Below are 12,129 nucleotides of genomic sequence, written 5' to 3'. Positions count from 1 at the left end.
TGTGTAAATATTTATTATAAATAAAGTACTGTATCAATTTATATGTTTGACTTAATGAAGCCAAGATCTCAATTTCAATAACGACTTCTTATCAACATAGTAATGATTATAAATATATTTACCGAAGGACTGGACACGAACTCTAATTAGACTAATAAACATTAGTTCTACGCACGATAAACTACTCATGAAAAAGTTTACGAGAATTTATATATTATATCCCTCGCTTCAAAGAGTACAGAAAGGGTAGTGGAGATGTCCTCTCTGCCGCCCAACTAACCAGTTCTGTGAGTCAACAGTCACCTCGAAGGGGTGTTTACTTATCTTCACTGATTTGACAATGTATAGATATTAACTGACCTCGATTTCTTTGAATTTAAAAGAGTTTGAAATTCGTTGTTCTAATCACCTGTCATCGAGCATATTGTTGAGGTGATTACTGACTTGGGCGAGAATTATTGCTTTCAAATTCAATTGTACTTCATATAAAGTCAATTCTGGAACTGATACATTAAGGTTTTATGCAGCAATCCGTTTTTACATATAATTTGCAGCCTCGAAAACTAGTTAGTAATTCTGGGAACCTGCAGTTTATTGTGGGCTCAGGTACGTGCGAATTTCTCACCACCGATGGCTCTTGACAGCTATTTAGCTAGTGGACTGTGTTGACGTATACCTCTAATGTGCAAAATTTGATAACAATGATCCCTGTTTGTGGTGGCGGTGACGCCCACATAATGATAAGCGTGACGGTATATGTGTTGCTCCCTAACCCAACAGCCGCAGTAGACACCTGCATTCTCAACTCACTTGCTCTAGAAGTCATAGTGCAACAGTCTTTACCATAGCACAAGAACAACAACCACAGTGCACGTGCACCCACCACAACACACCTGCACCAACTAATACTACATTGGAGGTCGAGTTCGAGGTTCAGCAGCTTTTTAGAGTTCAACATGGACAAGAACATTCTCCTCATTATTTCCCTGGCGGTGAGGGCTTGTGCTCTTCCCTGGCCACCCCGAGGGGGAGAGTCAGGCAGGGTTTCAGTGTAGGATATTATTAATTCTAAAATAATCTCATAATAATGGAATAAATTAATGGCTAGTAAATTGACTGCTGAGTATACTTGCTCTAGAAGGGTTTATTATAATATATTTTAGTCAGTCGATAACAAGCTTTTCTACAAAGAAACATTTCTCATTCAGGTCTCGTACACAGGCGGGACAGTCCAGAAAGACTCCTGTTTACCGGACTGTAATGGCAAAGATCCTCTTGATATGGTTTCTGACCCCATGAACTGCACCAAGTACTATGTCTGCACTGCAAAAGGAATCGTTAACCAAGACTATCACTTCACATGTCCTAGAGGAAATGTTTTTAATTATAGACTTGGTCGATGTATCCCGGATGCTCCCTGTGTCACACCGTGCTCTACATCTATCCCAGCCCATGTAAACCCGAGTGCAACGACCACTGCAAGTAAAGCATTGCCATCTACACAACCGTCTCCAAAATATAAAGCTACACCTACTACTGACTGCACAAACTCAATTATTTGTACAGAAATTGGCTACGTTGCTAAATGCCATTCTTGTAAACAGGATTATTACAAATGTACAGCCGTGAACACAGAAGGAATTGTTCAGACGTGTCCAGGAGAGCTGGTGTTCAATCCAGATCCTAGTTACCGTTATTGCATTCTTCTCGCCGACTGTCCTACAGTAAAGCCTGTTACAACAACAACACCAAACGACTGTATCACCTCGCTTGTTTGCACAGCCGTTGGCAACTTCCCCAGGTGCAAGTCTTGTCAGCAAGAATATTTTCATTGTACAACTGTGGGTGCTGCAGGAATCGTCCGCCAGTGCACAGAAAATCTGGTGTTCAATACTGTTTCTGCTTTCCCTTACTGCGTTCTTCCTAATGACTGTCCTTATCAACCACTGAAGTGATCTTACCACCATTACCACCCACCATCATATCCTGCTCTCACCTTCATAACTAGTATATTTTCTACCACAATTGCCATCAGGACTAACAATATCCTTTTGAACTGTTGTATACACCACCATCCATCTCGCTTACTTCCTCAACTGTTTTTATCTTTTCAGTCAACTCCAACACTACAACCATCATCATTCTGACCTGCCTTAACCACCGTCACTACCACAATCACCATTCTTTCGACATATTTTGCCACCAGCATCAGCATCCTCTTTTCTCTTCCAACAGCATAAACTCCATCACCGTCACCAACAAATGAATTGGGTTTTGCATAATCAACATTCTGTTAGCACGAAAAGCTTAGATATGTGGACAACGTTCCATGCTTGTAGCCACTCTCCAGGTGTTTCAGTCACAATTTAGATTGAATATTCAAACACCCCCTCTGTATATATATATATATATATATATATATTATATATATATATATATAATATTATATATATATATATATATATTTTTTTTTTCTATTAATATATGGAAGTACCACCTCTATAGCTGGAATGGGGACCCTCATCCTCAGAGAAGACAACAAACGTACCTCAGGGAAAACTCAAGGTTCTCCCCGGAGCTGTTTGAATATTTTCTTCTCCTACCACCCCTTTATATATATATATATATATACATATATATATATATATATATATATATATATATATATATATATATATATATATATATATATATATATATATATATGCAGAACAAGGCTGACTTATTATGTAGTGTAAGGAATCCATTCTGTGATGTGATGGAATATAACAGAGAACATAGTTAGCTTTCTTTCCACTGTATAATTGTAATATAGAGTAAGGTAGCAGCAAAATGTTTGTTGATGTACTTACCTGCCCACGGGTCATCTTTTTTTGTTAAGACCCGAGTTAGGAGACACTTGTCCTGTCTTCTTGTGAATAAAACAATAAAACCTTACCTATTGTTGGTTATCCTCTGCTTATCGCTCTAATTTTTCAGAAAGCTGAGATTTTTTTTCGCGTGTTTTGTTGTCAAATCAGAGACACAGTGATAAGGGAAGGTTACATGTGGTGGCTCACAGGCAGTCGATGCAGACTCCTGCAAGCCATTGCACACCTGAGTACCCGGAGCACATTTGTAGCCAGAGCTTCCAGAACACACTAGAGTAGTGTTACTTTCTTGACCACCCCGAGGGGGTCACACTAGGGCAGTGTTACTTTCCTGACCACCCCGAGGGGGTCACACTAGAGCAGTGTTACTCTCCTGACCACCCCGAGGGGTCACACTAGAGCAGTGTTATTCTTCTGACCACCCCGAGGGGTCACACTAGAGCAGTGTTACTCTCCTGACCACCCCGAGGGGGTCACACTAGAGCAGTGCTACTCTCCTGACCACCCCGAGGGGTCACACTAGAGCAGTGTTACTCTCCTGACCACCCCGAGGGGTCACACTAGAGCAGTGTTACTCTCCTGACCACCCCGAGGGGGTCACACTAGAGCAGTGTTACTGTCATGACCACCCCGAGGGGTCACACTAGAGCAGTGTTACTCTCCTGACCACCCCGAGGGGGTCACACTAGAGCAGTGTTACTCTCCTGACCACCCCGAGGGGTCACACTAGAGCAGTGTTACTCTCCTGACCACCCCGAGGGGTCACACTAGAGCAGTGTTACTCTCCTGACGACCACCCCGAGGGGTCACACTAGAGCAGTGTTACTCTCCTGACCACCCCGAGGGGGTCACACTAGAGCAGTGCTACTCTCCTGACCACCCCGAGGGGTCACACTAGAGCAGTGTTACTCTCCTGACCACCCCGAGGGGTCACACTAGAGCAGTGTTACTCTCCTGACCACCCCGAGGGGGTCACACTAGAGCAGTGTTACTGTCATGACCACCCCGAGGGGTCACACTAGAGCAGTGTTACTCTCCTGACCACCCCGAGGGGGTCACACTAGAGCAGTGCTACTCTCCTGACCACCCCGAGGGGTCACACTAGAGCAGTGTTACTCTCCTGACCACCCCGAGGGGGTCACACTAGAGCAGTGCTACTCTCCTGACCACCCCGAGGGGTCACACTAGAGCAGTGTTACTCTCCTGACCACCCCGAGGGGTCACACTAGAGCAGTGTTACTTTCCTGACCACCCCGAGGGGTCACACTAGGACAGTGTTACTTTCCTGACCACCCCGAGGGGGTCACACTAGGGCAGTGTTACTTTCCTGACCACCCCGAGGGGGTCACACTAGAGCAGTGTTAGTCATGACCACCCTGAGGGGTCACACTAGAGTAGTGTTACTCTCCTGACCACCCCGAGGGGTCACACTAGAGCAGTGTTATTCTCCTGACCACCCCGAGGGGTCACACTAGAGCAGTGCTACTCTCCTGACCACCCCGAGGGGTCACACTAGAGCAGTGTTACTCGCCTGACCACCCCGAGGGGTCACACTAAGGCAGTGTTACTTTCCTGACCACCCCGAGGGGTCACACTAGGGCAGTGTTACTTTCCTGACCACCCCGAGGGGTCACACTAGAGTAGTGTTACTCTCCTGACCACCCCGATGGGTCACACTAGAGCAGTGTTATTCTCCTGACCACCCCGAGGGGTCACACTAGAGCAGTGTTATTCTCCTGACCACCCCGAGGGGGTCACACTAGGGCAGTGTTACTTTCCTGACCACCCCGAGGGGGTCACACTAGAGCAGTGTTATTCTCCTGACCACCCCGAGGGGGTCACACTAGGGCAGTGTTACTTTCCTGACCACCCCGAGGGGGTCACACTAGAGCAGTGTTACTCTCCTGACCACCCCGAGGGGTCACACTAGAGCAGTGTTATTCTCCTGACCACCCCGAGGGGGTCACACTAGGGCAGTGTTACTTTCCTGACCACCCCGAGGGGGTCACACTAGAGCAGTGTTACTCTCCTGACCACCCCGAGGGGTCACACTAGAGCAGTGTTATTCTCCTGACCACCCCGAGGGGTCACACTAGAGCAGTGTTACTCTCCTGACCACCCCGAGGGGTCACACTAGAGCAGTGTTACTTTCCTAACCACCCCGAGGGGGTCACACTAGGGCAGTGTTACTCTCCTGACCACTCCGAGGGGTCACACTAGAGCAGTGTTACTCTCCTGACCACCCCAAGGGGTCACACTAGGACAGTGTAACAGTCCTGTTAATATAATCATAATGTGACAATACACAAATCAGATTAAATTTTGTCAATTAGGTGGCCCGGTGGCCTGGTGGCTAAAAGCTCCCGCTTCACACACGGAGGGCCCGGGTTCGATTCCCGGCGGGTGGAAACATTTCGACACGTTTCCTTACACCTGTTGTCCTGTTCACCTAGCAGCAAATAGGTACCTGGGTGTTAGTCGACTGGTGTGGGTCGCATCCTGGGGGACAAGATTAAGGACCCCAATGGAAATAAGTTAGACAGTCCTCGATGACGCACTGACTTTCTTGGGTTATCCTGGGTGGCTAACCCTCCGGGGTTAAAAATTCGAACGAAATCTTATCTTATCTTATATATTTCCTCGGAAATAGGAGGAAATTAGCTCTGATCCAAAGAACTGAACCAATTTCTTGGTTCAGTAGAGGTTCACCAACACTAAGACAACCCCTCCCTCCTCCCCTAACGAAGGAAAACACTGAAATTTTTTTAATAGAAATTCTTACGTAGATTAAGTAAATTAGGTCACTTTAGTTGCATATTACAATCTTAGGCTAAGTTGCGATCTTAGTGCATATTAAGATATTAATAAATGTTTACAAATATATGCTCACACATCCACTATTATTCCAATTATGAGACAGGAGAAAAGGAGTGTCTGTGTCACTATGTTTCTCAGAGTTTACCAGATATGCAGCCCTTAGCTTCTCGGTGAAGACATTAGGAAAATATTTGATATTGCCAGGAAATTGCGGTGCCCTAAAGAGTTGGTGGAATCACCGTTGGTGGCAGCTAGAAAAACTTATCATATGACTGAACCTAAGATAACACCTTAGATCAAGAATGTGCTGGTTCTCCCTTACAATGAGAATTTATCTGTCCTGCCGAATGTTCTTAAAAGATTTAACATACTAGTATTCACAGACTGTTAAAAGCATCTTGATAAATAATTCTCTTCAACAATGTGTACAGAATTGGCTGTAATGGTGCAACTTACCTAATGTAGGACTGACTGAAAAACCTCTAGAAGTTAGGATATCACATCACATATATTTAATACGGATTCCCAAAGACTCAAATGTGATTTTCAGTCACCTTAGTCTGTAGTAACAGTGCAAACTGGCTGGAGGACAGAGTATAAACATTCATTATACAATAATAAGGGCAGCTTATTCAAATTAGACTCATTTATAGTAAAGGCTATTGTGCATAGCCTAAAACCAGACTCCTATACGAATATCACAGAATCTTAGTTAGGGTCTATTTTACTGCTGGTCTTCATGGTTAAACCTGTCTCTGCCTCTAAATCATGTGACCAGGGCCGTCTTCCTTTTGGATAAACTACAGATGTCTCCCCTTTAAGTGAGTGCTGTGGACCCATTTTCTAGATGTACAGAAAAATTTTTAAGACAATTTCCAGATATATTGTCTATATGTTAATTCTTTTACAGCATATCAAAGTATGACCGAATTTTTCCTGCTGTCATGTTACTAACATTACCTTCGTGAGGTTATTGCTACAATATCAGAATTTGTGGTCTGGCTGTATTCTAATGTTTTAATATTCAGTCGTTCTGGCATTGGGCACTAGGCACTGGGTATTGGTCTTCCTGGGGCACTTACTGCCTCCCTCTACCATCATTCGGGCGTTAGTTAGTTTAATATGTTTATTATGCACCCCATACCCATCCTGTGGGCGGTAGTCAAAAGATTACAGAGGTACATAATGGGTCCAGGGACTGGGCCTCAAAGTTTTGATAGCTGAGCAAGTTACAGAGGTAATGAATTCACAATTTACAAAGGTAATGAACTCACAATTTACAAAGGTAATGAACTCCAGGTAGGTCTAGTCACAATCATTACAAGTTACAAAGGTATTTACAGATTACAGAGGTACACAATGGGTCCAGGGACCGGGCTCCAAAGTTTTGATGGCTGAACTAGGTACAAGGTAATGAACTCACAAGTTACAAAGGTAATGAACTCACAAGTTACAAAGGTAATGAATACTGTAAGAATGGTTACTTACGTTTATACATGGCTGCAATCATGAACAAATTTTAGAGTAATGAGCAATTCACACTTCCACACCCGGTCACAACTGTAGTGAATTATTGGTGCAAATGTTGATTGCTGAGTCTCTCTCTCTCTCTCACACACACACACACACACACATACAAATTCATACACACACACACACATAAACACACACACACACACACACACACACACACACACACACACACACACACACACACACACACACTCATACACACACACACACTCATACACACACACACACTCATACACACACACACACTCATACACACACACACACACACACACACACACACACACACACACACACACTCACACACACTCACACATACACACAAACACACACACACACACACACACACGGCTCAGGGAGAGTGACCTAGTAGCGATCAGTGAAGAGGCGGGGCCAGGAGCTCGGACTCGACCCCCGCAACCTCAACTAGGTGAGTACACATACAGGAGCTTGGACTCGACCCCTGCAATCTCAACTAGGTGAGTGCACACACACACACACACATGCACACATGTGGTAATGCTTTATTTACAGCTAGCAAAGTCAGGGTATTTCTCCAGAATGGTCTGTAATATACCACTGTGGATAAAATACTTAGCCATTTCTTGAACATTTCTGAGTGAGTTGTTTCTAAATTCATTAATTTTATCACACTCCAGTACATAATGACGCAAGGTGTGACAATAATCCATCTGGCAAAGTTTACATTTCGTTTGGTCTACATCTGGTGGTGGTGATTTAACCTGCCAAAGATACTTGTAACCCAGCCGGAGCCGGGCGGTAGTGACATCCAAGAATCTGCTTATTTTGTTGGATGCACCATAGACATGTGGCTCCTCCTGCATGATAGAATGATGATAGATGGACTCACTGGTGTCAACTCTTCCTCTTAATGTGTTTGCTTGGAATTCCGCCTTTCTCTGCAACATTGCAAGCCGATGATGATGTGTTGATTGCAACACTTAAGGCCTAGAGTTATCATTCAGCTCCCCCCGTGGTTGTTTTGCATAATATATATATATATATATATATATATATATATATATATATATATATATATATATATATATATATATATATATATATATATATATATATATATACGTGTGTGTGTGTGTGTGTCGTGCCGAATAGGTAAAATTGGTCACTTAGCAAGAACTCATTTAAAATTAAGTCCTTTCTAAAATTTTTCTCATATATGTTTAAAGATATATTTTTTTAAATTATGTTAATGTAAAAAATAATAATTTTGTACCAAAAGCACCTTAGAAAACTTACCTAACCTTATTATAACAAGCGTAATTTAATTTAGTCTAATCCAACTAAATATATTTTAGTTAAGTTTACAATAATTTAATAATAAACAAACACAATTAAATATATTTTTTTCGTTAGGTTCAGAATGATTTTTGCGAAACTATTGCATATACAAATTTTCGCTTGCCTTATTCGGCAAGAGACCGTTGCTACTTAAACCAAAATCGCAAGTGGTGGTAGCAGGGGTGTGGTGGTGGTAGCGGTGGTGTAGTGGCAGTGGTGTGGTGGTGGTGTGGTGGTGTAGTGGCAGTGGTGTAGCGGTGGTGTGGTGGTAGTGGTGGCAGTGGTGTGGTGGTGGTAGCGGTGGTGTGGTGGTGGTGGCAGTGGTGTGGTGGTGGTAGCGGTGGTGTGGTGGTGGCAGTGGTGTGGTGGTGGTAGCGGTGGTGTGGTATGGTGGTTGTGGCGTGGTGAAGGGGTAGAGGAGTGTTGGTGTGAGTAATGATGTTGGTTGATGGTGGTGGTGGTTGTCGTTGGTGGTTGCTGCTGTTGTTGTTGTTGTTGTTGGCTATGGTTGATTTTAGTTGTTGCTGTTATTGGTGGTGGTTGATGGTAGTTGATCGTGGTGGTGATGGTGATTGATCGTGGTGATGATGGTGATGATTGATCGTGGTGATTGGTGGTGGTGATGGTTATTGATCGTGGTGGTGGTGGTTGAGTTGTTGTTGTTAGTGTTGGTAATGGTTGATACTTTTGGTTTGTGGTGGTGGATGGTTGTGGTGGTTGATGGTTGGTTGTTCTTAGTTTTGGTAATTGGTGGTAATTGGTGGTGGTTGATGGCTGGAGGTGGCTGGTGGTTGGTGATGGTTGGTGGTGGTTGATGGCTGGAGGTGGCTGGTGGTTGGTGATGGTTGTTGGTGGTTGATGGTTGGAGGTGGTTGGTGATGGTTGGTGGTGGTTGATGGTTGGAGGTAGCTGGTAGTTGGTGATGGTTGGTGGTGGTTAATGGTTGGAGGTGGCTGGTGGTTGGTGGTAGTGGTTGATAGTTGGAGGTGGCTGGTGGTTGGTGGTAGTGGTTGATGGTTGGAGGTGGCTGGTGGTTGGTGGTAGTGGTTGATGGTTGGAGGTGGCTGGTGATTGGTGATGGTTGGTGGTGGTTGATGGTGGGAGGTGACTGGTGGTTGGTGACGGTTGATAGTGATTGTTGGCTGGAGGTGGCTGGTGGTTGGTGATGGTTGGTGTAGGTTGATGGTGGGAGGTGATTGGTGGTGGTTTTGGTTGTTGGTGGTTGATAATTGGTTGGTGATAGTTGGTGATGGTTGGTGATTGGTAGTGGTGCTGGTGGAGGCTGAAGGTGTGCTGCTCTGCACTCCCTGACCCATACAGGTTTAACGGGTACATTTAATAATAATAATAATAATTTTATTATTATTATTATTTAATCACGATACAATGCCGCTTAGTTTTATTATTATTATTATTATTAATTGGTATTTATAGTTTTATTAATAATAATAAAAATAATAATGATAATAATGTTAGCGATAAATATAATAATAATAATAATAATAATAATAATAATAATAATAATAATAATAATAATTATTTACTAAGCTGGGACATACTGTGTGCTTCTGTCTTTCAGGAAACCATTTTCTTAGTTATATAGAAGTTAATAATAGTTTTCTGTTGCATATTTTCTCCTTGACACAAGTGGTGAGCACCGCCGGGGTGAGCACCGCCGGGGTGAGCACCGCCGGGGTGAGCACCGCCGGGGTGATCTATAAAGACTCTTGTACACCAGATTGTACTGGGAAAAATACTGGTGACAAGGTAGCAGATCCCAAGAACTGCACCAGATATTACATGTGCCTGAATGAAATGCCGACGGACCAGCCTGTACACTGCGGCGTTGGCGAGATCTTTGATACCGAGGGTCTGCGCCCCGAAATCTGATTGTACACCTTTATGTTAGGTGTATAATCAGGTGTTAGGTACCAATCTGCTCCATCACTTGCAACGGCTCCTGCAGCATGGTTAGTGACCCTTTCAACTGTAGTATATACTATTTTTGTATGGCTGGTCAAGTGCAACAGTCTCTCACCTGTCTCTGACACACCTTATTTTGGCCTAGAGAACTGTGTCAAGGACAAAGAAGTTTGCTGTGAAGTCGTACTCATTACTGCGGACCAGGAATTTTGCAGATTCCCGACCCCACTGATTGCTCTGAAGACGGGGTACCTAAACCAGAAAATAACTACAGGTGTCCTTTTGGTGAAGTTTTCTATTTCCAAATTGGTCGATGTTCCGCAGACGCTTCCTGTATTACTCTGTGTCAGGGTAGTGCAACCCCTACGACGCCTTCTACAACTTAAATTACAAGAACAACAACACCTACTTCTCCATTTTTTTGACTGTATCAGCTCGTTAATCTGCATCAGAGAAAGTTATTTCCCTCAGTGTCACTCATGTCAACCAGGTTATTTTAAATGTACAGTCGTGGGCGCACCAGGGATCCACCAGGAGTGTACAGGAAACCTGGTGTTTAATATTGATTAGCTATACGCTTACTGCGTTCTTCCCTTTAACTGTCCTTATCACCCACATAATTGATCCCGTCATTACTAGCTCTTATCACAACTACTACTACTGCTACCATAGTCACACCCTAATGGCCTATTCCAGCTACCATTACGAACATGCTAAGTTAATCCTACCAACGTGAATCCTATCTATTCCTAGTATCATCACCATCACCTCCGTCCTGATCTATTCCAGCATAACAATCACAGTTGATGGCTACTGCTAATAGTACCACCAGCATCACAACATCCACAACCTAATCTGTCCCATTCACCCACACCACCATTATGAACTAGTTCACACTATTATTACTACTACTAAAAGACAACAATAAAAGCATAAAATCAATAGTAGCAGTAGAAGGTAGCCTCCAGTACGCTATACTAGTGAGAAGGAACATATCTTCTGCAGCAGTTGGTTGTAAACAAACCTGTGTCAGAGACTGGCCGGTGCCTCTACCACTCTGAGAACTTACCCTACTTCTCCTGTTGTTGCCTTTGCAACATTGCACAGCTCCTGATGACGCACTGAGAAGTGTGAAAGTACTTGATCTAAGGATTTCAACCCTCCCCCCCCCCCGTGGCTTGCCTTGCATTGTTAAGATCGCGAGGGTAACTTCACCACATCATCAGGAGCTTGCAATATTGCAGAAACGAGTAGGAAGTCGAGACAGATTCATTCAGAATAACGGAGATGGGCGCTCGGCCATCTTGGAGATCTTGAATTTTTTTTTCCCGACCCGGAATTCTTAGAGACGTCACAGTACAATTCAATAAACATCAGGGTAACTTCACAGAAAAAAAATCAGCATTCCATATTTTTTTTCTTGTTGACTTCCACTGCCCATTTGCTACAGGACTAAGAGTCAATTACCTTCACTTCAACCTAAGTTTACTTGATTGTACTCAAACATCTATTAAATGACGAACTAAAAACTCTTGTATTGTTGTTGGCCAACATCCTCTTCCTTAACCCATAAATGTTTCTTTATCATATGTAACAATGTTATATAAACAAAGAAAATCATCAAGAAGATTGTTACACTAAGAACTTATTTGTTAATATTATTGTTGTA

The sequence above is a fragment of the Cherax quadricarinatus genome, chromosome 13 (genome assembly GCF_038502225.1).
Source record: "Cherax quadricarinatus isolate ZL_2023a chromosome 13, ASM3850222v1, whole genome shotgun sequence".
NCBI classification, from domain to species: Eukaryota; Metazoa; Arthropoda; class Malacostraca; order Decapoda; family Parastacidae; genus Cherax; species Cherax quadricarinatus.
This window is presented reverse-complemented; position numbering follows the sequence as displayed.